At 43.0% G+C, this 26,768-nt stretch overlaps 1 long non-coding RNA gene across 1 annotated transcript; it reads left to right on the forward strand.

The window, feature by feature from the left end:
• Positions 1–1,654: 1,654 nt before the first annotated feature.
• Positions 1,655–2,145, forward strand: LOC134028973 (uncharacterized). Its single transcript, XR_009931598.1, has 2 exons — positions 1,655–1,774; positions 1,918–2,145. It is a non-coding gene; the product is annotated as an uncharacterized LOC134028973 (long non-coding RNA).
• The last annotated feature ends 24,623 nt before the right edge of the window (positions 2,146–26,768 follow it).

Genomic DNA, 26,768 nt, shown 5'->3' on the forward strand with positions numbered 1-26,768 from the left:
GATTGGCTTTGTGCTTACTGTAGGTGCTTACTGTATGTGATCACCTTTGTCTGCATCTGTGTGCGTGTATGACTTGGGTTGTTGTCTGTGTGCCTATTTGTGTGTGTGTGTCTTTCTGCCTGTGTGTGCATGCTTTTATGTGTGCTTGTGTGTGTGCACTCGCTTGTGTGTGTATGTGTGCTTGATTGTGAACTTGTGCGTGTTAGTGTGTGGCAGTATGTGTGAGCTTGTATGTGTGTGCCTGTGAGCTTATGTGTATATGTGAGTGTGTGTGAACTTGGGTGTGTATATGTGCTTCTCTCCCTGCTCTTCATTCACTCTTGTAGCGTAGAGAGAAGGGACCCATCCATATTTAATACACAGCTATCTATAATTCACAGGCCAAACCTCAGCGCCTTACTAGTGAGAGACTACTAATAGGATGGGACATCTCCACCTCTCTCTTTCTCTCTTTTTCATTTTGTTGCTGGTAGACTCTCATCCCTCCCTCTCTCCCCCTTTTCTCTCTATATCTCTCCATGTCTCTCTCTCCCTCTCTTCCAGTCTTCCTCTCTCTTTTTAATTTTGTTGTATGGCAGTCAGACTGAGGATAACTGTATGAACTTCTTCCTCTCATCTTTCTCCAGCTCTTCTTTTCTGATGAGTCAGCTCACAGGACCTCATAGCCATGTCTGTTTCCATAGGTAATAGCCCATTAAAACTATGGATTTGAATCCAATTTGATCAATTAGCACATTCATCAACAATTTAATAAACTAAATTGAACTGCAATCAAGAAACCTATTCAACCATACCAAGCCTTGCTCACCTTAACTTTTCCCCATCTCTTTCTCTCCCACACAGCCCTTCTCCTCTCATCCCCAATTCCGTGCCTCTTTCTTCCCTCATCCCCCTTTTCCTACCTTCTCCCACACTCATTTCCCCTGGGAAGTTTTCAGTAATTACAGTGAAACAAGCTCTATTCTCACCTCCTACACTTGAAACAGCCTTCTGAAGGTTATAAACCTTACCAACCGTCCTGGCAATGAATTACCACACTAAACACTGTCCATCTCTCTCTTTCTCGCTCTCCCTCTCTTCATCTCTTTCTCTCTATACTCTGAGTGGAGGGATCTATTTTACCATGGAGGTTGACATTGAACCACAGGGACTTGTGCTGTGACCAGCCTGAAAAAGATGGAACATGTTGATCTTTCACCCCCCTCTCCCTTCTAGTGTGTCCTTCCGTTAATCCACCCCTATCACTGCCTAAAATAACCCAATCTATGAACACTTGTAGCTGACACCATTTCTTATATTCGGGTTTGAACTTCGGCAAATGAAAGTGTGTGTGTCAGAACAGTAATTATTTGTGTGTGTATGGTGTAAAGAAAATGGAGACCATGTGAATATTTTTTGTTTTATTTTTGTATCTGTTGCAATCATTCTCTAATCGTGCTGGGATAAAGAATCGGCTTTGGGTTGCTTGGCAACAGTGGCAATATTCCACACCCCTCAGAGGAACAAAAATACGTGAAAGAATATAAACTAACCTTTTCCCAAGACTCAACTGTTCAATGAGCTAGACAGAGAGAGAGAGAGAGAGAGAGAGAGAGAGAGAGAGAGAGAGAGAGAGAGAGAGAGAGAGGAGAGGGGGGAGGAAGAAGACAAAAATAATCATAAGATAAAGTGGAAATGAGGATCAAATTAAAGTTACATATCAATTAACTTTAAATGCTGCTGTGAAGCAGTGTGAATTGGAACACAAGGAGAGAGGCCAGCACTCGGTGTAGATGTAAGCATGCTTATTAGCAAACAAATTAAAATCGAAAAGTCATTAGCCAAAATTAGACTACTTTATTCTCAGACCAAATTATATTACAACAAGCGTGACATGATTTTTATAGGAATATAAATGATTGTTTTTTCTCACTCTAGGGATCTGTACTTGATTAACTCTTGAACAGACTTGGAGATTACTCTGGGATCGACTATTCTTCCTTACCATCTATGCAAATCATCTATGGTACACTGTGGCTGAATTATCCATAATGACTACATGATTGCATATACTGTTTAATGGATATGGGATGGAGTTTCAACTTGGGACTGAAACAACATTTTAGCTTCTAGTTCCACCTGCTTTTTATATGGACACTATAAATACAGTTTTTCACAATTGTTAACACACAAAAAGCCAAAATTTGGCACAATTTTCACAACCTTCACTTCATGTACCAATTGCTCGACCCAATTTGTCACTACTTCACACTCCCTTATCTGCATTAGACTCTGACTTTCCTTGTTTACACTCTGATGTCAATAACACATCACCTTGTTGTCAAAATACTACACACAATGTTCAGTTGTTGCACACACTTCTCAAGTAAAATCTCAAAGCATCAACCTACAACACACAACTATTCAAATCTCTAAACACTCAGGTCTGGTCAACAATTTGCAATCAGGACTGCAGCATAAAAATGGCCTTGGGCCCAGTGTGCGAATTACGGGGGTGTTTGGGGGGGTCTGACCCCCCCGATTAAGGCTCGGACCCCCCCAAAAGAGGTCAAAACCACAGGTCGGGGGGGTCGATACATTTCGTTCTTACCTGTAATAGTAAATATTACAATATATTTACCATATTCATTCAGTAACAGGTTGGCGATACACAGAAATGTTGACTTTATGGCAGGGAATATCACACACAGTATTACACTGACTGCCATCTAGTCAAAATTCACTCAATAAACACAGCGCGAGTGACAAGTGCCCAATACAACTCAAGAAACAGCGCGAGTGACCAGGCAGTGTACACTGCTGGTTCAATCACCTCATTGTAGCTACGTAGCGGTATGTTCCGCGTCGTGAGAAAGTTCAAGAAAGGCAAGTTATCTAATACCCCCCAAAAATCTGTCAAGGATGTATTTGTAATGGCAATTAGCTGTATAATATTCACAAGAATGTTAATGATAGAAACATGGTTAACCACCCACCAACTTACTGTAACAATTGTGAAAAACTGTAACACTGTAACAATTTATACTTTTGCATAAGTACTTGCTACATGCTTCGATAACCTGTCGTGGTGCACGTAACTCTGTCATATTGCATTTCGTACTTCTGTCGTATTTCCTGTTAGTTACTATGCATCCAATCAGCAACGAAAGTGTTGTACCTACTCTTTCCGTTTTGATTTTACGTAATGTTGTTTCCAATTTGGGGGATCGTGTCGTTGTATTCGGGGGAGGTGAAAAAGTCATCGCATTTGGGGTGAGTTGACTCATAATTTTGGGGGAGGGTTTTCATTTGGGGGATGTACTCGTATTAGTAGGTGTGTTAGCTGTGTTAGTTAGGGAACATTAGCCGATTGCCGATTTACCTGGAGCTGAATGAGCACAATTTTGTATGTTCATGGCATGACAAACGTAATTGCAGCCTAATATAATTAGTGATATTGTGGCATGTTAAGGCTCATTATAGATTGTTGACATGTTCTTCTGGAGCAAAGACGAAGATGAGTAAATCATGTCTGATAACTCCAATATTGTTATGGTTCAGGCAGGAGGACTCAGTAGTGTTGCTACTTGATACTTTATTCCACACAATACAATTCATTATTGTAATATTTGATTTGGCATATGATTGTGCTCGCAGTGGCTCCCTGCCCCACCCAACTGAGAAACCGTGTCCTGAGACACCGTCTCGACATCCGGGCAGAGAGCAGCGAACGTATTCCCCCTGAGAAAGAAGAACCAGACAAAGGGTGGAGGCGCAGGAGACCGACTGTGTAGCACTAGCAATGCAAGTGCCGGGATCCCTGCTATATACCCCGCCCTATTAGCAGGGCCAGGTTAAGGTCATCTGGGGCCCGGGGCAGAAGCCTCCCCAAGGCCCCCCCCCCCACGCAAAATATTTTTAATATATATATATTATTATTACTATGATTTGTATCAATATATATTAGAGAGAGAGAGAGAGGGATTGGTAAATAAATTATGACAGACAAAAATATCAGTATGTGATACATTGTAATCAGTGGCGGCTCCGCGGCTGCTGGTCTTTCACAGGGGGGAAGCTCATTTGAATGAATGAATGAACGATCTAACAAAACAATATTAATCAAGGAGGAAATGTGGAAATTAGGTTAAACTGAAACAAGGAACGTGGTGTATGTATTGTATGAAATGTATGATGAAAATTGGTTAGCAATCGCCAAGCAAATACCAAGAAATAGGTTGCTGCAGTTTGTCTTTCAACTACAGTTGCAAAATCCGCGATGGGACTGAGCTAGAATAGCTTCGGTGACTTTTTGTAGTACAAAATTACTGTCAATCAAAAGGAGATGCAGTCTTTCGACAGACCCTCCAATCATCACGCGGAAGCCCAGCGTTGTAATACATTGTAACACGCACCCCTAGCCAGCCAAGATGTCAAATAAATTGGAACATGCAGTCTAGCGTGCACACACACAGCCCAGCGAACACATATATACAAACAATTCGATTGAACAATTTAATGATCAGGCTGTGGCCGCCTACTGAAAAGAACATAATCAAGCTAGATAATCAGTGTGGGACTAGTTTAAGTCCACTCGTTTACTTTTTTGAAGGCAAAGTCACGAATCAAATCGTTGGTGAAGCAGGTCAAACTCGTTTGACATCACCTTCATGCGAAGCCATTGTTGTCTTGCATGCTTTGATACCGGCAACAACACGTGATGCTAAGAGAACGTGGACTTCACTACGGGTGGGTAAATGCATCCATTTTTTATTTTTTTTGATCTCCCGTGCCGGGGCCCCCTAATGGCCGGGGCAGCAGCCCCTCCTGCCCATTGCACAAACGCGGCCCTGCCTATTAGGAAGGTGTGCCTTGACGCTTGATGAAGATTGCTAGTGACGCGCTAGGTCTCGCGTCCCCTGCATGAACCAGCTCCGCTTGATTATGTAACGTTATGTCAGTTAACACCACAAAGATAGTAATAGTAAAGCAAGACTCATCATCATCATCATATATCAGGCTATATAACTTAGCTTGCTTTGCCGACAACGACGGAGCCAGATATTCAAGTCTCTTTAATCCGACACAATTCTTAAGTAGTCATACTAAAAACACGAAGCAAAAATAACAACGTATATGTGGTGAGTCTGAGTCGTATGTGGAACGTATGTTCCATCTAGAATAGGCCTATATTTCTAAAAACCAAGTGAAAGAAATACTATACAGTACTAATAGCATTGATTATCGTAAAGTTCACATGATGTATCTGCTTCTTGATTGGACTTGTACCCCATTTAGCCAGTTTTCTAACTCTACTGCAGGGGTGTGGAACCTTTTTTCTGCCAAGGGACATTTGGATATTTATAAAATCATTCGGGGGCCGTACAGAATTATCAACTTAAAAATGTGCCTGCTATATTTGGTCAAACATTTAATTAACTCACCCCTAATGTGATGGCTGACTGCTTCTCTTTGGTGAGGTTTGTGATGTTAGCTGGCACGGATGCAGTCTGCTTTGACAAGGGATGCATCGAACATTTCCTGGGGGGTAGCATGATTACGGAAAGGGATCGTATTATTTTTTACATTACTACCATTTTTGAGACTGCTTATCGATCTGAGTGTTAATCAAGCGCAGAGCCATACGTTGTAAACATTCGGGGCTTAGCCCAAACCAACAACGTATTCTGGGTTTGATTTGCTAGAAAGGAATTCCACACTTATATCTTAATGTGCGCTCGCGCGCTCACATTAAGTGTGGAATTAATACATGTATAATACATTATAACACATATTCTAGAACTGTAATCACCAGCTGCATATCAGGCACGGCACTAACCATAATCCCAGTTATTAATACGTGTGGCATTTTAATCACTGAATGCATCACAGGCACTGTGCACGAGTGAATATAACAACAGGATTTATGAAGGATGCATGTCTTAAAGTTATGTATTGTGCCTATTAAAGTTATGTCTTGTGAAACTTAGAAGTGTGCTCAAGCTTAAACATAGGGTCTCACACTGAGTGTGGGAAGCAGGCTGTTCTTTGTGTCTCTATCTTTTCATTTTCAGAAACAACCTTGAATCTGGGTGGAGATGGCACCCGAGCAGGGGGGACGCGTAGGCAAGAACAACTCCCTGATGCACGAGAGAACAAGCTCAACCCTTTTTTGATACTTGTGTTTTTAATTGCATTGTATATGATATGCTGGGGCAGGGAAAGATAGCCAGTTGGACTTCGTGAACCAGACAAAACTCTGTTGCGGGTAGGGAAACGTAGACAACCCCAGAGCTCTGTACTTGTTGATTTCCAACTGCTGCATTAAAGCTGATATTATCGGACCTCTGCGACTCCAGACCACTCTTTCTAGAACACAGATTTGTGTCATTGAATACCATCATTACATATTGGAATAGACACATAGATTTTGAATCCTTCACTGCCAACGAATAATGCACCTAATAATATGGTTCCTGCAGTGCCATGGCGGGCCGGACCAAATGATTTCGCGGGCCGCATATGGCCCGTGGGCCCGACGTTCCCCACCCCTGCTCTACTGCAATGCCTTAGCTTTGCGACTGGTTGTTGCAAAGTATGACGTGTACAGCTAGTTGCAAGCGTGTACAAGTCTCGGAGCTAAGAGCATAGTGAGCCACTGTTCTAAGCAAGACCAGGCCGGAACTGGAAAGACGGCGCGGTCCATTTCACGCTGTCGCTTGCCTCACTGCACCACTGAGCACTTTCCATTGAAATGAATGGGGACACCATCTTTAAAGAGCAGGTTTGCTTGGTCTATGGTTTAATACACACACCAAATTTTCTATCAAACTGTAAGGTGTAGTATTCATTCAGCGCTTTCTAAAACTCCTGGGGTCTCATTTATAAAGCTTGCGTACTTTCCACGCAAAGGTTGTGATTTATAAAAAACAAACTTGACGGGAGAATGCGATCCTCCACGCAAACTCTGACCCTCCCGTAGGCCTACGCACATTTTGAAAACAGTTGGAATTGGCGACGCAGATGACTGTAGTAAGACTGCAGAAAGTAAATGTGAAAAGAACGATTACTCGTAATATTTATATATTTCGTTTTCCTCACACACGTTTTTTTCACTTGATTTCATCTTTATCATGAAGATTCAATCCAGCAGTATTATTTGAGCTTGTACTGAGTGATAATTGTTCCATAAACACCTTGTACAATCAACTCAAATTTTAAATCAAAATTCAGTGCTGTCTAACCATCATATTGTCCACTACCGGAGTGCAGGAGGGAGAAATGCCCGACTGCATGAAATGCAGATAACATCACATATCCTACCTTTAAATAACTTCAGAATACATTGTATAACTAAATATATGTCTTTAATACTGTACATATATCATCATATGTCAAAAACTGGAAATACAGTCGTTAAGCTCCCGCGCAATCGTTACACTTCACGTTCTCGTTATCAGTCCAGACTTTAATAGATTACTGTTCATAACAAAACGCTTTTGTTTTCAAATTGTATCTCGACTCGCGGTATCACTGGCACAGTTGATGCCACTCGCTTTTTTTAAATTGGTGATCTACCGGCCACCACATTTTCAGAGTTTTTGGGCTCCACCAATAGGATAACAGTGTCTGAGAAGTTGTCATGCGCCATGATTCACCGTAAAGAACAATCGCATGCCAGGGTCATGATGAGATACTAGATTAGCATTCATGAGGTGCTTTGCATTGACTATTTATGGTTAAAAATGGGCGTGTTCAGGGCGGGGTACAATGCTGATTCACGTACGCACACTTGTGGGTAATCTGTGATTTATAAAAGGAACATTGCGTACAGGTGTGCGTACGCATGGTTTTATAAATCTGAATTTTTGTGTGCGTACGCCATTTTAGGCTTTTGGGCGTACGTACACTTTTAGTAAGAATCCTACGCACAGTTTTATAAATGAGACCCCTGGCCTCCAAGCCTACGTGTAATTCACCCATATCAGGTACGCGGTGAACGCACTGTGTGCCGCTACGCTGACACTGATTACATCCCATAGTATTCCACCTCATACATCCGTGTGTGTGTGTGTTTGTATGTATGTGTGAGTGTGTGTGCATGCATGTGTGGATGTGTGAGTATTTGTTTGGTTTGCTTGGTCATCAATGTCAAGGTACAGTGGCCATCTTTACCCCCTAAGATTCAAATTTTGGGCAAACACAAAACGTATAGTATCTGCTCTGGGTGTTAGAGGATTGTATGACTAACTGTTCGTCGAAAAAACGCGAATCAGAATCAGAATGGGATTTTTTCGCCATGAAATTTTGCACAGACAAGGAATTTGCTTTGGCAGGAAGGTGCATACAATACACATATAGGGACCTAAAATTTAAAGATCCTGTAAAGTAAATTCCATGTTTTGCTTCTAAGTACATTATATAAGTGTGAAATGAGTTCCTGAAAGCATGTGCAAAGCGCTAAAACGTTGTCACACTGAAATGTGGAGTTAAACCGAAGAACAGTTTCTCTTCCGTTTTCAGATCAGGTTTTAATGGGCGGAGCCAAAAAATGCCCTATCTACTGTCATGGAAATTTTGGAATACAGTTATAATATGTGTGTTTTATAATGTGTTTTAAGGGAAGTCTAAAAGTTTGTTAAGAAGCTTAATACAATGAATGTTGATTCAACTCCATTTGGTAGAGATGCCATTTGCAGTTTTATAACTAGGAGACGTGAAGTCTAAGAGACGGGAAGTCTGGGTGGCCTGAGAGAGTTCTTGTCACCTGGGGAGGATGAGACAGCTGGTCTGGAGACAATGTGGATTCAACTGTATTGTTATTGTGATCTGCTGCTCTGACCCTTCCTGTAGACTTGTTTGAAGTGGCCCACACAAAGGACAGTTGACCATTTGACTGGTGAACTCCTGTGGTTTTACTATCTACTGGTTTGGGGAGAGAGGCCACATTAAAGAACCGTGGGAACTTGATATGAAGTCAAACTGTCACCAGAGATGTATTGTTTCAAACTGTCACTGAGCAGTGCTGACCAATCAACAGAGTTCAGAGGAATCATTTGATCTAAAGTTTATATAAGGCAGGGTTTTAGGGTTGTTCTGTATCACTCTGGCGAACGACCTGTGGCTAGCACCTCCTTCGTTATGACTGATCAGCAAAGCTTTGTTTAATATTACGTAATTGTATAGTCCAAATAAATTGTATTAAAACCACATCTCTTGACTATTCAAATCTACACAGTGCCGCTAGAATTCTTCCTTAACACTACGTAATTTCGCCCTCCGTCAGATCACTGAATGGCTCCTCCTGCTGTACTGTTATTGTAGCCTACATCAGCTAGCTAGCTAGCTTCAGAATGTCTCCCACCACCCGCAACTGCATCTTCCCTGGATGCAAGAACTCTAGCTGCGCTGCAACGCCATTTAAGTTCCCTATTGATAATGAAAGGAAAAATAGGTGGATAGATTTTGTGAAGAGCCATGCTCATGGAAAGCTTCGGATAAACTCCAACAGCCGCCTCTGCCCTGACCATTTCACAGCGGATAGTTTTAACATGGACCAGAGACAGACGGGGTTCGCGGACACACGGCTTCTCTTGCAGCGCGGAGCCGTACCGAGCATCGCCCTCCCGGCCGTTCCTCCTCCGGTCGCACCTGGACAATCCACCGCTGCCAGCAGTTCATCACTCTGTTCTGTGTGCTTGTTATAATTATACTAGATAACTTTTCCAGAGGTATCTCTGCTATGAGTTAGTGCAAACCGCTAAATTGATATTAGGCTACTCGGTGTAGAATGATGGTATTTTGGTGAAATGGTAGCTAATGTGTTAGAAGTAGCCTAGTTGGAGAGCTCACTGTCTGCTGTCTCTGGTGTCCATTTTTACTGTTACAGCTCAGGGGAACATTTCATTTATATGCATCTGTATGTTTCACTCATTGAACAAATAAATTCTAATTCTATACGTTTTTGTTCGGCTTGACATAGCGTCCATTATCTGGGTCGGAGGTAGGCACTAGGCAGCGAGGGGCGGAGCTTCAGCTCCTTCAGGCGACACGCCCCCCCAGTCTCAAGCAGAGAAGACTGCAGTTTTTTTCACGATTTCAAAGCCTAATTTAACATACTTGTCGGTATTATTTTTTCATTAGAATTTGGATGGGTAGTTAATAACACATTATTCTGTGGTGTGGCAAACTTAAAATTCATTTCCAGGTCCACTTTACAGGATCTTTAAATATGTGGACTATCTATACTAAGGGTACATAAACTAGCAGTACTAAGTGGAATTATAATTAAATAAAATATAAGTTGCCGTAATTTACAATATAAAAATAAAAATATTACAAAAAATACAAATGTACAAGATACAATTTTGTAATGCAGTGCAAAAAGCAGTGTGTTTTAAGCAGGAAGTTATTAGAGTCAGTGTGAACCCTTGGCCTTGGTGAAGAGGCCAACAGCGGAAGGGAAGAAACTGTTTTTGTGGCGTGAGGTATTGGTCCTGATGGACTGCAGCCTTCTGCCGGAGGGGAGTGACTGAAACAGGGAGTGTCCAGGGTGGGAGGAGTCGGCCACAATCTTCCTCGCTCACCTCAGGGTCCTCGAGGTGTGCAGGTCCTTGAGGGTAGGCAGATTGCAGCCAATCACCTTCTCAGCAGTGCGGATGATACGCTGCAGCCTGCTCTTGTCCTTGGCAGTGGCAGCAGCGTACCAGACGGTGATGGAGGAGGTGAGGATGGACTCAATGATGGCTGAGTAGAAGTGCACCATCATTGTCTTTGGCAGGTTGAACTTCTTCAGCTGCCGAAGGAAGTGCATCCTCTGTTGTGCAACTCTTTCAGACAAATAACCATATTTTTCTTTCTTCCTCTGGCCTGAAGGCAGAGAGATGGTGACAAGGGAAAGTATTTATCTGTTCTTATCTGTGTTTGGAGGAAGTATGCAAATAGCAGGTGTACTGTGTGTCTGTGTCAAAGAGGGGTGGAGGTCAAGCACCAGTTTATATCCTGGAGGACCCACTGTTGAGAGAGAGGGAGTAACGAAAAAGAAACAGACAGCAGGGAAAACATAAAAAGGCCATGCGGAATCGTTGGCTTGAATTATCCATGGCAGAGGATGTAGACATCAGCATGGCTATTTGACTACAAAGACAACTAGGCCCAGTGTTTTCTGTGGAGGGTGAGACGAGAGGAGGAGAGGGAAGAGGGAGTGGAGAAAAAGAAAACACTGTGTTATTCCTGTGCGTCGGGACTGAACGATCCGACGTCTCGGAAAGCCACTGACGGTTCAGTTCTGCTTCAACAAACAGGGCGTCTAACTCATACTCTTCAACCCCAAATCTAAAACAAGAGCCATGTTCACGAAACACCTACAAATGCTTTTGTTAAGTCCAATGCTTCTCTGCATCGCTCGGACAACGCAGGCTTTTGTAAAACTTTGAACATCATGAACGATGGAAAAAAAATAAGAAAGACGAGTGCAAGAGTGAGCAATAGAAGGTTTGACAGAGGGGGAAAAGGAAAGAAAATGAAACTGAACGCAAAGGTTATGCCTGGTAGTGTTAGTGGTAGAGACACGCAGCATCACACCGATGTGTTTTGACAGCATGCAAGCCCAAAATGTGCCAACTAACAAATTAGTGTCAATGGGTGCAGTCAGCCACTCTCAGAGTGTTGGTCCATTAACATGGAATGACAAGGTAAAATAGAGTGCATCTGGCCTTCAGTCCCATCACTCTCATCCGGCTCAGAAGAGGCTGGAAGAAACAGCTCCAAAGTGGCCAGCTAAAGGTGGTTTGGCAGTGGCTGTTATTTATCACAGAGGAAATGTTAAAGAGAACTCTGAGACAAGAGCTGGGGTTCAGCGTGCATTAAGCTGAGAGGGGGGGAGGCTTTCGAGACTTTGGGGGAAAATGGTACTGATCATTTGCGATGCACCCTGGGAATCAGAGGAGAGTCTAGCCTTGTTGATCTCCATGCAGCATGCAGATGCTAGTATAACCAACAACACCATTGTTTTTTTACTTTACAAAATGTTTTCTTTAAAAGTCAAGAATATGGAGTTTCTAATTTTGGAGTTATACAACGTTGGTCTTGGACCAACACTGCTCTCTGATGTACAGTAATGACTGAAGGCTGGAGGAAGGTGGAGCAGGGTGAAGGGGGTGGACAGGGTGAAGGGGGTAGGAGGGAAGAGAAAGTGGGGATGTGTGGAGGAGGGGGACTTCTAAAGCTCTAATAACTCTGGAGTCATAGTCACCTCTTTTCTAACCAGTACAGTCTCACTTTGTTACTATTTGCTCCATCTGTGTCTCTCGCTCTATCTGCGTCAGTGTCCCTTATCTCTGTCATCTCTCTCACTTTCACTCTCTCTCTCCTTTGCTCTCTCTCATTCTCTCTCTCTGTATCTTTGATTTTCATCTTTCTGTTTTTCTCATGCTCTGTTGCTTGTCTTGGTCTCTCTTTCTCTCATTCTCCTCTCTTGGAAGGCAAGGGAGAAGTGGGATGGTATTTATTGTAAAAATAAATCATTTCAGCGCTAAAGCCACCCACAGCCAGAGTGTCTCAGTATGCTGTGTACTGAGCCAGGGAGCTTATTTACTGTGATTTGAAGTGTGTGTGTATATGTGTGTGTGTGTGTGTGTGTGTATATGCACGTGTATGTGCGTTTCTGTCTTTTTGTTAGTATGTGTTTATGTGTACATTTGATCATGTTTGTGTGTATCTTTACTTGAGTGTGAAGCACATGTGTGTGTGTGTGTCTTTGCTTGTGTGTACAGCATGTGCGTGTGTATGTGTGCCAGTGTGTGTGTTGGCGTGTGTGTGGCACAAGGCTTTGTAAAGCGCTGTTATAATGAAACAGGATTAAAAGGAGGATTGGCCAAGGATGGCTGGCGTTGAAACTGGAGCTTGTTTGTTAAAACAACATGACTCACTTGACTGAGCAACTTATCCTGTATGTGCTTCCTTTGTTTCTGTGATGCCGGTGTGTCATCTGTTTGTTTTTGCTGTCTGTCTGGTTGTGTATTTTTGTCTCCTTAAATGTGTGCGTGTGTGTGTGTGTACGCATGCATTGATTTGACTATAAACCAGGGTATAGAAGCCAAGGGCAGTGATGTTGTGTAACAAAGCAGTGTGGCATGGCTCTACATGGGATTCTGGCAGTGTTCTTTTCAGCAAGTGGTGCGCACGTAACATAATGATTACAGGGTTCTAATCTCCTTCTCGTCTTCTCCTTCCCTTCGTTTCTTCTAAAATGTTTTGTCTTAATCTCTCTTTCTGTCTCTCTCATCCTTTCCTGTCATCCTCTTCACTCTCTTTTGTCTTCTCTCTTTTTCTATCTGTCTTTCTCTCTCTCTCTTCAATGTCTTTGGCACATCACCACCATTTTGAAGCCCAAATGTGTTTGTTCCTTGTTCCAGTCTGTGTTGTAACACAGTGTTCCGACAGAAAGCCTCTGTCCTCTCATGACATGGCAAACCCGGGTCTAGCTGGTTCTGGCTAGCAGGTTTATGTTCTGACTGCTCAGACACAGAGACAAGCTCAACAGGTCTGCCAGACAAAAGTGCCAGACAATTAAGTTGTGATTTTGAATTCTGTTCTTGAAGTAGTAATACCTAACACCTAGTATTAACTAACACCTGGTCTGTGACTGTGCCCACTTCCTTTGTCCACTTATTTTGCATCATTGGTAACCTTTTAATTATCAAAAATTGATTTTGTTTTTGGGGCTTCCGGTTTGGCGAATGGCAGAGTAGGCAGCAAGCCGGAGGAGCTCTGTCACAAATTTGACATTTATGGGACATTCATACATATAAATCGTGGAAAACCAACCAGACTGCGGGATAACTTGAATTAGAAGGAAAGAGAATCCAATAAAACGAGTAAAATGGACAAAAAAGCTTCGAGGGCAAGGAAAAACGATGAGAAGGACGCCGCTAGCATCCAGTCAGCTCGTCTAGCTAGCCAGGACTCCACGCACATGGAGGGCGGCACGTGCAATGTGACTGAACTTGAGAAACTACTCGCTGCCATGGAGAAACGAATTATTGACGACCTCTCAGCGCGAATAGCATCCAACCACGCCACCATAGCCAAGCACGACCAGACGATTAAGGGTATAGAAGAAGCCATGACTGATCATGAAACCCGAGTGACGTCTCTGGAAGCTACAGTCACACGACTTCTGAAGGAGAACACTCAGCTACTGCTAAAAACTGATGACCTCGAGAACAGGTCCAGGAGGTGCAACATTCGTATAACAGGCATACCGGAGGGCACCCAACCCACCGCATTCGTCGAAACCGTCCTGGGGGAGTTATTCACTGACAGGTTCCCTGAGGCTCCCACCGTGGACCGAGCGCACCGAGTGGCTATCCAGAGGAGAGAGAATGGTCCGCCGCGCCCTTTCATAGCCCGAATCCATTACTTCCAATCAAAGCTACGGATCCTCCAGCTCGCACGAGAGAGGGGCCACCTGTCATACCGAGGCGCCGAGATCCACATCTACAACGACTACAGCGCAGAAACAGCCAGGAAGAGGGCCGCCTTCACACCCGTCAAGAAACAACTGAGAGAAGCTGGTCTGCAGTACAGTTTGCTTTTCCCTGCGAAGCTCCGGGTGATGGACAACGGATCGAAACATGAGTTCACCACTCCAGCCGAGGCTACCACCTTCCTCACAGGCCGCAGACAGCGCCAGGCATCCGGGTGAAAGGCTTCTCTTGCGCCGTAGCAATGAATAATCCATTACAATGACAGTAGGTTTTCTCGTTATTGGTGAGTGGCCATATACGAACTACTGTGTGCTGTGAATTTTTTTTCAATGTGATATGTGTTGTGGAAGAAATTGCGATTTCCGGTGTGCTTACATTATTCACTAATCAATATAACTAGTCATTGGATACTAGTTAGTATGTTCTCATGTAAGCTTGCTATTAATAAGAGTAGATGGTGTCTATGTGTCAGGGTTAATAGATGTTCGTGATCAGGAGAAAGTACTGGGTAAACGTCCTTGGTCATGACTACAAGGAGAGCGCCAACTATGATCTCTCTAGTCTGAGTGGTCATGTGTTGGGAGCTGTGAATCTCTTCCTCTGAGACTAATGTAACGTCATTACTGCCTGACTGTCACTATCTATGTTTACATTCCTGTGCCCTATAAAAGATGGTCCTCCGGCTTTCAGAGCGGAGAGAGACATGATTGAGACCTAAGCCTGGTGTTGTGTGGTCATTTATTGTCAGAGGTCTGGTTTTCTCTCCCAATCTGCAGATTGATAATACTTATTAAAATCCAGAACTCAACTGAACTTAGTCACTCCGTTTATGAAGAGACGGACAAAACACTTTCTTCATCAATTGGCGTTGTCGAGCAGCAGGATTGCAGAACCAGATCCAGGAGAGACCCACGGCAGCACCAGTATAAAGCATAACCCGTGGTGCACAAAACTAAATGGTAAGGGGATCCTTTTCCAAAACCCCATTCACGGACTGCTTTATGCTTGGTGCGCCTGCTGTCCCTCTGCGATGCTGGTAACGTAAACAATTTAAGAACCTTTTATTGTGACGTTCAGTTGGGAGCCTGGTCTTAGCAGACCAGAGTCTGCTAGGCCTCAACAGGAGGAAGATAATATTAGAGTTTTGGTTTAGTAAATTTGGGTCATTAATTGACTTGCTATTTTTACTTTGTCTTGGTCAGAGTTGGCAAACTCTGATAGCGTACAAGAACTCTGGTCGTGTGAAGTATTGAAAAAGTATGTAAAACAATCTGTGTTCTTGATCTGAGGCAAAGGATCTGTTAAGAGAATACGTCCCATACTCTTGATCTGGGGAAAAGGATCTGATAACAGAGAGTATGGTTTTACAGATGCAGACCAGGGGTGAACCAAACAAGGAAAGGTATGTGTTTCTTTTAAAATGCACGTTTACAGCTGAAAACTTTAGTTGAACAGACATCTTATGTTGGTTTGAATTGTATTAAGTTGAATTGTAACTGTATTAAGTTTTGTGTTGGGCTTTTCTCTTTTGAACAGAGATCTTAGTGGGACTTTTATTTTTGTTTGAATTGTAACTGTATTAAGTTTTGTTTTGGGCTTTTCTTAAGACCAAGCACAGTAGGTGGGCGGTCATAATGTATCAGGGTCACAGGCTTTATGCGAGAGACCAACTTTTAAGGGTAAAGTGGTTTTAAACAAGTTAGGGATACTTTGACAATGTAAAGGGGCAGTTAGGCTTTTAACTGACAAGCTTGGCATTTAATTATCAGCGAGGGACACAATCAAATACTAAGGGAAAGATATAGACTGGCAGTTTATGAATTAACTCGTCCCTTTTAAGCACGAATTGTGGTTATTTTGTTACTTATGGAGTTGAGGAAATTATTGTATGCGCGTTCCCAAAGAGTTGGGTCTTTGTAGGCGCGTCCCATGATCGAGCGCCGGAGGGCGAGGATAGTTTGGTTTGAAAAAGGCCATATTTGTAGTTCACTACCACATGATATTGTAGTTCTTTTATTCTTCAATATTGTGACCGTTTTACAGTGCTATGAGATTGTGCGACTGTTTTATAGTGCCATGTGATTTTGTGACTATATTCTAAAGTGCGGTGTGATTCTTGCTGCAGTAAATCATAAGAGTTGGCTACATAGCCTACCGTTATGAGATTTGTTACAGATACTTTGTATTCAGATACATTGTAATTCAGTATGGGTAATCTAGCTTCCAGTACAGGAGCGATAGAGACGTTATTAGTCCAGCCCGATATATGATTTGATTTACATGGAATTCAAGCAGTGTCAAGCATTGAGAGATGGCATGCATGGATTAATCATGACCCGAGACATTGTTTTCCGCTGGAGTGAACGTTTGATGTAAAAAAAAAAAATATATATATAGGATAGTTTAAAAGCGTTTTTGAAAGACAAGGAAACAAGTCGGACGTGTAAACAATTTGTCAGCTGGCCAATGTTTATGATATGGTTAACTGAAGCTACGAGACGACGTGGCATTGTCTATCTTGAGAAAATACAATCAAATCAAGCTAAAACGGATTCTGATAGAGAAGCAAGAAATGACCCGGAGCGTCTTGAGACAGAGAAAAGATGATCAGACTGAACAAAGTCATAAAGTGAGGGAACTCAAGACATTGCTCGAACATGTTAACATGAAGATGCTTGAACAGACTAACAGTGCCAAAACTAATTGTGAGAAGTCAGTAGTTGTGAAACAGGCTGAAGGTAGCGCTAATTCTCAAGGGAAACGAGAGTCTACCAAAGATTTGTAGCCTATTTACCTACGATGAAGATGATGTTGTTGCTATAGCTGTGGCTATGCAGAGGAGAGCCAGAGACAGGGAAAATGCATTATTAGGGGAAGCAGCGGGTCAGGTGCAGCCAGAACAGAACCTACAAGAGAAGGTTTATATCACAGCAAAACATGATGGGTGAGGTTAATCAGGAAGGCCTGTCAGTTGAACCCCCAGGTATCAATGAACCCTATGTGTGCATATCCAGGTCCTGATGTATGACAGCCTATGTACCTTTATCGCCCATGGTCAGTGACTGAGCTGAGGGAGCTAGGAAAGGGATTTCCTGACATAAGAGGACTCAGCAACATTTCTAAGAGATTTGAAAATAGCTATCAATGCCAACATACCTACTCTTATTGATTTGAATCAAGGCTTAGAGGGTGAACTCCAGACCGGTATGTTGAGAAAACTTAAAGCATAGGTTTCTGATGGTGTTTAATGGCAGTAATACTGGAGGGGTGTTGCTTGACTGGAGCAAAGTGTATGATCGCAAACAGAAAAGATGAGGATCCTACAGATGATCTGGAAAGACTTACTAGGATTTTTTTTGTTGAAAAAAAACATTCTGGTTTTACAGCAGCTGCATCCCCATGCCACTTTATCATGTGTTCATATGTGGATTGCTTCCTGAACTCCAGGTAGAAGTTAAGAAACAGGTTCTAAATTGGGAGAATAAAAACTGTTGATATGATTATGGATTATGTCAAACATAATTGTACATTGATGCAGGAGAATGCAGGAAAGAAAGTTGAGAAATTAATGACATTGCAAATGAATGTCTTACGGAGAATAATATATGTAATTTCTTTTCTAAAAAAACAAAAAAAAACAAAATAGGTTCAAATCATTGAGGTTAGAGTCCTCTAAAAAATAGGGTTAGAGTCCCTGAGGTTAGAGTCCTCTAAAGTAAAGAAAAAAAATAGGTTCAAATCCTTGAGGTTAGAGTCCTCTAAAAATAATAATAATAATAATCAAGAATACGGGAGGCAGAGAGCTTCTCTTTTTCAAGTAAGACCCAGAGCTACTAGGTTAGCCAGTTCAACAGTATACAGTACCCAAATCAATGAGATGATAGTGGTAGTTTCTGGGGTTCCTGTGGACACAACTGTCAGTTAGCTCGTATGGGTGGATAGATGGATCTTTGAAAGATGAACATGTATTTCTTTCAACTATGTAAAAGTAAGTAACAAGTAAATCTGTAGGAAAGGAATTTGTTGTGCAAACTGAACCGAAATGAAATGCACTACTGACTTTTTCTTATCTATTCCTTAGGATAAAGAACACTTGGCCTAGCAATCCCATACACATCCCCCAGCAGTGGAATGCAGAGATTTTAGCGACCGCAGATGTGGCTTTGCTAGAAGCTGGGCCTGAGCTACTGTGGTCCACACACGCTTATCATATTGGGCGCATTAAGAATGCTACCCCAGTTGTTATCATTGTTTGTAGTACGACTCTTGAGAACCGTACCTCAGTATGCTAGTAATAGAGAAGTAGGGAAAGGTATTGTCCCAGTTATTAATGCTTTGTTGAAACAAGGAGTCATAGGTAGACTTTAGGTCAATTTGATCCTTTAATGCTAATAAAATACTTGGAAGTTTATTATGGGTTTATAAGCAGGTAATGCCTGTGTTATACATCCTGTTGTGCCTAACCCTGTTACGATACTTAGCAAGTAACCCTGTTACTTTCTAGCTCTGTGAATTACTATTGTTTGCTTTCTTTTCTGTTACCATTGCAGAAGAGAGCCAGTATCTGTTTGCATTCACGTTTCGCCAGGTCCACTATACATTTCAGTTCTACCACAGGGGTACACCGAATCACCTACGTTGTTTAGTCAAGCATTACAAGAGGACCTCCAGGATGTCACCTTAGCAGCCGGCTCTACTCTGGTGCAGTATATTAATGACCTTTTTGATATGTTCTAAGAATCTTGCCTCCTGCCAACAGGACACTATTGCTGTGCTACAGGCACTGGCTGAGAAGGGCCACAAGGCCTCAAAGGCAAAACTGCAGTTATGGTCTTAGGAGGTCAAGTATCTGGGCCATACACTCAAAGGTACAGAGCATCTATTGACGCCTGATAGAGTGGAGGCCATCCGATGGATACCGAAGCCTAGAACACCAAAACAACTCAAGTCTTTTTCTAGGTTCAGCCAGGGAATTGTCGTTAGTAGATCCTTGATTATGCTGTGTTGGCTAGACCTATCCTTGACTTAAGGAAGGAGACTGATACTCATTTGTTGTGGAAAACTGAAGCTGATAAATCATTTGTATCTCTCAAGCAGGCCTGGGCCCAGGCGCCAGCTCCCGGTCTGCCAGACTACACCAGGGTGTACTGACCCAGCAGTATGGTAATCTTAAGAGGCCTATTGCCTATGTGAGTTCTTCTTTAGATACTGTGGCAGCAGGTTTCCCCCCGTGCTTACGAGCAGTCTGTGCTGCGGCAACATGTGTGTAAGCAACTTCAGATATAGTGCTGGGGTCGCCCTTGGCAGTGATGGTTCCTCATGCAGTAAGTGCTTTTCTGTTACGCACCAAAACTCAACACCTGTCAGCCACTAGAGCTACAAAGTATGAACTGTAATTGTTGACTCAAAGTAACATTACAATCCATAGATGCTCCCCATTGAATCCAGCTTCATTGTTGCCCACCCCTGATGATGGTGAACCACATGACTGTGAGATGGTTGTCGATAAAGTGCTAACACCCAGACCTGATATGTTTGACAAACCTATGGATAATGCTGAACTTGTGTTGTACGTAGATGGATCTTTGTCCCGAGAATGGGATGGCTCTCTAAACTCCGGATATGCGGTCTGCACGGACAGTGAGACATTCAAATCTGGTAAACTGTCTCCACAATGCACTGCACAGCAGGCAGAGTTTTGCTTTGACAAGGGCATGTTGTTTGTCAGAAGGCAAGGTCGTAAATATTCACACTGACTCAAGGTTTTGGTGCCATATGGCGAGAAAGAGGTTTCATTAACTCCTCAGGTGGAGCAATCAAGAATGGAAAGATGATTGATAATTTGTTGTCTGCAATACTACTACAGAGAAAGCTAGCTATTGTTACTAAGTGTGAGGCTCATACTAACAATACAGATGATGTTTCAAGAGGAAATGCTAGAGCTGATTTAGCAGCAAAGGCTAACTCCTCTGATGTGTCCCAGGTCTCTATTTGTTTGTGTCTCAGCAACCGGAAACACGCACTCCCTCTCTTCATGTTGTGGCGGACCTTTGAGCCGCTGCTGATAACACTGAGAGGGATGATTGGTTATCTGTTGGCTGTGCGAAAGATTCCATGTGCATTGTTCCCTTGGTTGGCTCGCATGGCGCACGGATGTGCCCATACGAGCAAGGGGGGTATGGTCTCAATAGTAAATACAGATTGGTTTGCACCTGTTTTTTCCACAAAGGCTTAGCAACATTGTGCTCAGTGTCATATTTACCAGCAGCATAATCCCGAAAAGGGACCAAAGAGAAGATCCCACCCACCACCAAGTGGTCCTTTTATTAATTTACAAAATGTTGTACAACAACAAGTGTTGTAATTTTGAGTATGTACTTGTAATTGTTGACATGATCTCGAAATGGGTAGAAGCCTACCCATGTCGGAAAGTTGATGCTACCACGATAGCCAAGATTCTTATTATTAGAGATGTGATCTGTAGATATGGGATCCTCACAAGACTGTCCAGTGATAGAGGTTCACATTTCACGGGTCAAATTGTTCAGGAACTTTGTAAAGCGCTCCAGATCAACCAGCATTTTCACTGTCCCTACCACCCACAGTCTGCAGGGGCAGTGGAGAGGCAAAATGGAACTTTGAAAAACAAACTAGCCAAGATATGTGAAGAGACTGGCCTAAAATGGCCTGATGCACTCCCACTAGCTCATATGGCCATGAGCCCAGAGGAGGAATGGACTTTCCCCACACAAGATAGTTTTAGGGAGACCAATGAAATTGCCTGTCTCTCCCCCACTATCATTGAAACAGATGGATATCCACCAGATGGATGATACAATGTTAAACTTTTGTTTTGCCCTAACTAGAGCAACCAGGGTTGTGCATTCACAGGTGAAAGCTGCCCGCTGGGGAGCCATGTCATCCCTATCAACCGGGAGACTATGTGAAAGTGCACAAACGGAGGACTGCCCTCTCACCAAGATGGACCGGTCCATACCTGGTTTTCTCTTGGTGACTCACACAGCTGTAAAAGTGGAAGGTCGTCCGACATGGATTCATGCAACGGAGTGCAAAATGGCCCCTCCACCGAACAACACGGTGGAGGGTCCCAACGGAGAGCCAGGGGCCGGTGGAGGAGCAGGTGCACCTCCAAATGGTGCCTGCTCCAACTTGTCATTTGTCTCATCCCCACTGGGTTACTCCTCCAGGAGTACACCAAGGGGGGTGGAGACCCGTTTGCAGCGGCTGATCCGGGAGCAGGCTCCAGTCCAGCTGACCGATTTGAGCCAAAACCAGGATCCCGCCATCCAGCACTCCAATCCAGGGGCGCTGAGAAGGAGGTCCCAAAGAGCACCCACCCGGAGGTGTTGAAGACGTCGAAAGGTGAGTCACATGAGGAGAAAGCCAGAGAGGGGCTGCTGTTGCTACCATGCCTCTCTCCCCCATGTGTGATTCATGAAGCAGATGACAGCACCCAGACGGGAAACCAGAGAGAGGAGCCTGGAGAGGGGAAGACACTTTCAGTCTTCCTCCGGCCTCTACATGAAGCAGATGACAGCACCCAGAATGGGGACGAGAGGATACTGTGGTGGAGGCCCTCGGCTGTTTCAAGGAAACCGAGGCCGCTGCCGGAGCTACGATGAGAGATGAGATCCAGACATACTGACGCACACACCTGACAGACATTTACTGATACTGGACGCACGAGTCCACAGACATCGCATACATGAGCCACACCGAGAGTCACTATTGCACGCTCCCAATTATACTGATGTGAACATTGAGATTCATCATAAAGCACACATGAAGAACAATCTGTGCAACAACACCTTTCCGTGGACGGGAAAAAATGACTGGACGCAGCATTAGAGGGGACAGACCTTGCAGGGTTTGTGGTTAGAGTCCCAAGCATTCTGGAGGTTATCCAGGGATATCTGTCCCTCTGTCAATGGCTGATATGTGTAAGGTCAAGAAGTGGCCTTGTGTAGGGTTGGATGTAACAAATGTGACTGTTCTGTCGAACAAGTCAGTCATCTCTTGAATATGCCCCACCTGCATTGTTTTGTGTATGGCATAGTGGTACAGTGAGAGTGAAAAAATACATGCAAGGATACGGTTTCTATGTATGCTCACACTCTACTGGATGATTTGTAAGTTCAATTGTATCTGAGTTCAATGTTACTTGTCCTGTATACCATTTGGGCGGGTGACATAAATTCCTGATGTTGCTGACTATGCTATTCCTACACTTTTAGCATACTACAGAAGATGTAGTATATGGTTGATTAAATGTTTAAATAATTATGGGAAGGTATTTGGTAAAAAGACATGTAACCACACTGTGGTATGTATGCTAACAGCCTGTTGCATGATTTGCCTGTTGCAGATGGACCTGTAAGTATAAGGGCATCACCATTTTGGTCTCGTCGTGCAGCTAACAATGGCACCATGTGGGTATGTGTTAAGAGTGCTTATTATTTCCTGCCGGCCGTCTGGTCAGGAACGTGTTACCTTGGGTTTATTGTAGGAGCCCTCAGACCTGTAGATGGGTTGCCCCTGCACCCCTTTCCTAAACATTGGTGGCACCGCCACAAGAGAAGTATTATTAATGCAGATGCTAAGAAGCTGGGATCACATCACGTGGATTCAATAGTACTCAGTCACTTTTCACGTTTTCAGTTGCCATTCTCCCTGTGTATGGTGTTATCACTACCTTTAGAGATATTAGGAGCTTAGCAGTAGGGTTGGAGTCCATTGGTAATGAGACAGCCGACGCCTTAACTGCAGTTGCGTCTGAGATGAAGGCCATGAGGCAGGTAGTGCTCCAGAACCGTATGGCACTGGATTATCTGTTGTCAGCTCAGGGAGGTAGCTGTGCTGTGATAGGTCATGACTGTTGTACTTTTATCCATGATGAATCTGCTAATATCACAAGTATGGCTGCTTACATTAAAACATAATGTCAGCTTTGGGGGAACCTGAAGCTAGGAATTGTGCTGACTGACCTCCTCTGTTCGGGGTTTCTTTTTCGACTATCATTCAAATAGGAATCACTGGATTGGGCATGTTAATCGTTGTTGTGCTGATTGTGGTTTGCGCTTGGAAGATGTGTACTGCCTGCTGTGTACAGTGCTGTGCAGTAGGTTTTCGTAAGGCTGCCAGTAAGATTATGGTAGCCCAAATCAAGCCACAGACAAAAGCAAGCAAGACTGATGATAACTTTATTGCCCTGGGAATGACTGAAATGTCTGATATGTAATCTCAAGTACCAAGTGACTATTTTGCCAATGTAATAAAGATGGCCATTTGCCTCCTTCTATTTTCCAACTGATATACAATGCTGTATGCAATGTGAATAGATCTGTCCTTGACCACAGATCAGTTAACAATAATTAAAGATGGTTACTTTATTACTTTTTATACTGTTTGAAATACTCTGAATTTAATGAACAGTGTTTGACCTATACCCTGATGTGTTGAGCTCACGAGAGCATGACCAGTGGGTATGTCCAGCAGAGAAATATGCCTATGTTTCTAGAACTATTGATAAACTAAGCAAAAAGCTATTCACTTCAATGACTTTGTACCTTTTCACCTGTGATTGGGTACTACCTAATATTTCTTCAAATCCTATAATCATGTATGCTGTGCTGAGTAGTTACAGATACTGTATTGTTTGATTGTTAAGGTTTTTAAATGGTATGAAACTTGTGAAATGTAAGGCACTACAGCAGGCCCCAGATAAACAGTTGATGAATGGTTGTTGTGTTGACGTTAAACGTCAAAATGGGGGGACTGTGGAAGAAATTGCGATTTCCGGTGTGCTTACATTATTCACTAATCAATATAACTAGTCATTGGATACTAGTTAGTATGTTCTCATGTAAGCTTGCTATTAATAAGAGTAGATGGTGTCTATGTGTCAGGGTTAATAGATGTTCGTGATCAGGAGAAAGTACTGGGTAAACGTCCTTGGTCATGACTACAAGGAGAGCGCCAACTATGATCTCTCTAGTCTGAGTGGTCATGTGTTGGGAGCTGTGAATCTCTTCCTCTGAGACTAATGTAACGTCATTACTGCCTGACTGTCACTATCTATGTTTACATTCCTGTGCCCTATAAAAGATGGTCCTCCGGCTTTCAGAGCGGAGAGAGACATGATTGAGACCTAAGCCTGGTGTTGTGTGGTCATTTATTGTCAGAGGTCTGGTTTTCTCTCCCAATCTGCAGATTGATAATACTTATTAAAATCCAGAACTCAACTGAACTTAGTCACTCCGTTTATGAAGAGACGGACAAAACACTTTCTTCATCAGTGTGCAACAGTGAGTGTAATACGGCATGTTAGACTACTGCTGTTTTTATTTTATTTCCTAACATTTCTTGAGCTCGCTCATTTCAAACACAGTCTGATCACGCTCATTAAGCCTTTATGTCTTCTATGAATAGGCATATTGGGTAACCTACTTCTTTCCCTTTTTACATTTTCTTATACTCAGTGCTGATGTTTAGAAAAGCAGCCTCTGGTTTTGCGTTCGGCCCGGTTGCATGTTGAGAACGCCTAAAGTAACCCGCGGCGTCAACGCTGTTATGAGGCAGCCCCCTATTTCTTTGTTTATTTTCAAGTTTAACACGTGAGCCGCAGAAGCTCATTCTATTCAGCTAACGTAGTCTTATTTGGTCATTTTACGAAGCATTGGTGACACCATTTATTGGTGTAGGCCTATTTTTATCCAATTTTGATGACGTGCACTCGCATAGGCCCTGGGTTTTTTGTTCAGAATCCATAGGCATTCAATGCCCGCCTTAACAGCTTGATCATTTTCCCATACCGCCACCTAGCGGTCAGAATGTCCAAGATTAGACTAGGCAGCTGTAAGGGCGACACATGGACTGTTTACGTTGTATATCACTGATGCCTGAGCCTGAAACCTATGGATTTTATTTCTGTTCTGACAGTCATTTTGAATATTGACTTAAACCTAGTTAAGGATGGTTCACCACATCCTATATGTGTTATTTGTGTTCCTGTTTTCTATATATTTCATATAGACAGAGTTCAAGTGCAGGTAGAACCAAGCACAACATTCGAGATAGCTCAAGAGCTAAGATTTACTGGGTTAGGGTTACTTGGGCTAGGGCTCACTGGGTTAGGGTTTACTGGGTTAGGGTGTACTAGGTTAGGGTTTACTGGGTTAGGGATTAATAAGCAGGTTTTCTTTTTGAATGTATTTCTCTCTCTCTCTCTCTCTCTCTCTCTCTCTCTCTCTCTCTCTCTCTCTCTCTCTCTCTCTCTCTCTCTCTCTCTCTCTCTCTCTCTCTTCCCTCCCCCCCCACTACATTCCATCCAAACAAGTGGCTTCCCTTTTATTCTCCTGAAGTACTATGGTGGTTCAAACCAATACAATGACCAACAACCCAACTAGATTTATATCCTGGAACGTGAAGGGCATTAATGACCAGGTTAAAAGACAAAAGGTCATGTCTCGGCTACAGCAGATGCAGGTGGACGTTGCCTTTCTATCGGAAACCCACCTTCGTCAAGCCAGCGTATCTGGGCTTCAACAAGGCTGGGTCGGCCAAGTATTCCATTCTAAATTTAACGCGAGAGCTAGAGGGGCGGCCATTTTAATAAACAAGAATATAGCTTTCCAACCTACAGAGGTGATTAGTGACCCTATCATTGTCACTGGTCAGATCTTTGCCAATAAAATCATTTTGGTAAACGTGTATGCCCCCAACTGTGACGACAGTACTTTTTTCAGGAAATTGTTTATGACAATACATAAGATTGATGATGGGTTCCTCATCCTTGGAGGTGACTTCAACCTTGTTTTAAACTCCACTTTAGATAGATCCTCGAACGTCACTCAAAATCTAAGCAGGTCTGCCAAAGTTATAACTGACTTTATGGACCAATGTGGTCTATCAGACGTCTGGAGATTTCGGTTTCCTCAACGCAGAGCTTACTCTTTTTTTTCTAATGTACACCACACTTATACTCGCATAGATTATTTCTTACTCGATAATAGATTGCTACCCAGAATTAAATCTTGCTCATATACTAGCATCACTATCTCGGATCATGGTGCCATTGTATTTGAATTAGATCTTCCAAATCGCCCTCTGCCAAACAGAATCTGGAGACTCAATCCTCTTCTACTATCAGATGAAAAATGTACAGACTATATTTCAGACCAAATAAAATTCTTCTTAGACACCAACTCTACCCCGGGGATCTCCGAAGCCACACTATGGGAGACTCTAAAAGTATATCTCAGAGGACAAATTATTGCCTAT

Source organism: Osmerus eperlanus, chromosome 11 (genome assembly GCF_963692335.1).
Source record: "Osmerus eperlanus chromosome 11, fOsmEpe2.1, whole genome shotgun sequence".
Taxonomy (NCBI): Eukaryota; Metazoa; Chordata; class Actinopteri; order Osmeriformes; family Osmeridae; genus Osmerus; species Osmerus eperlanus.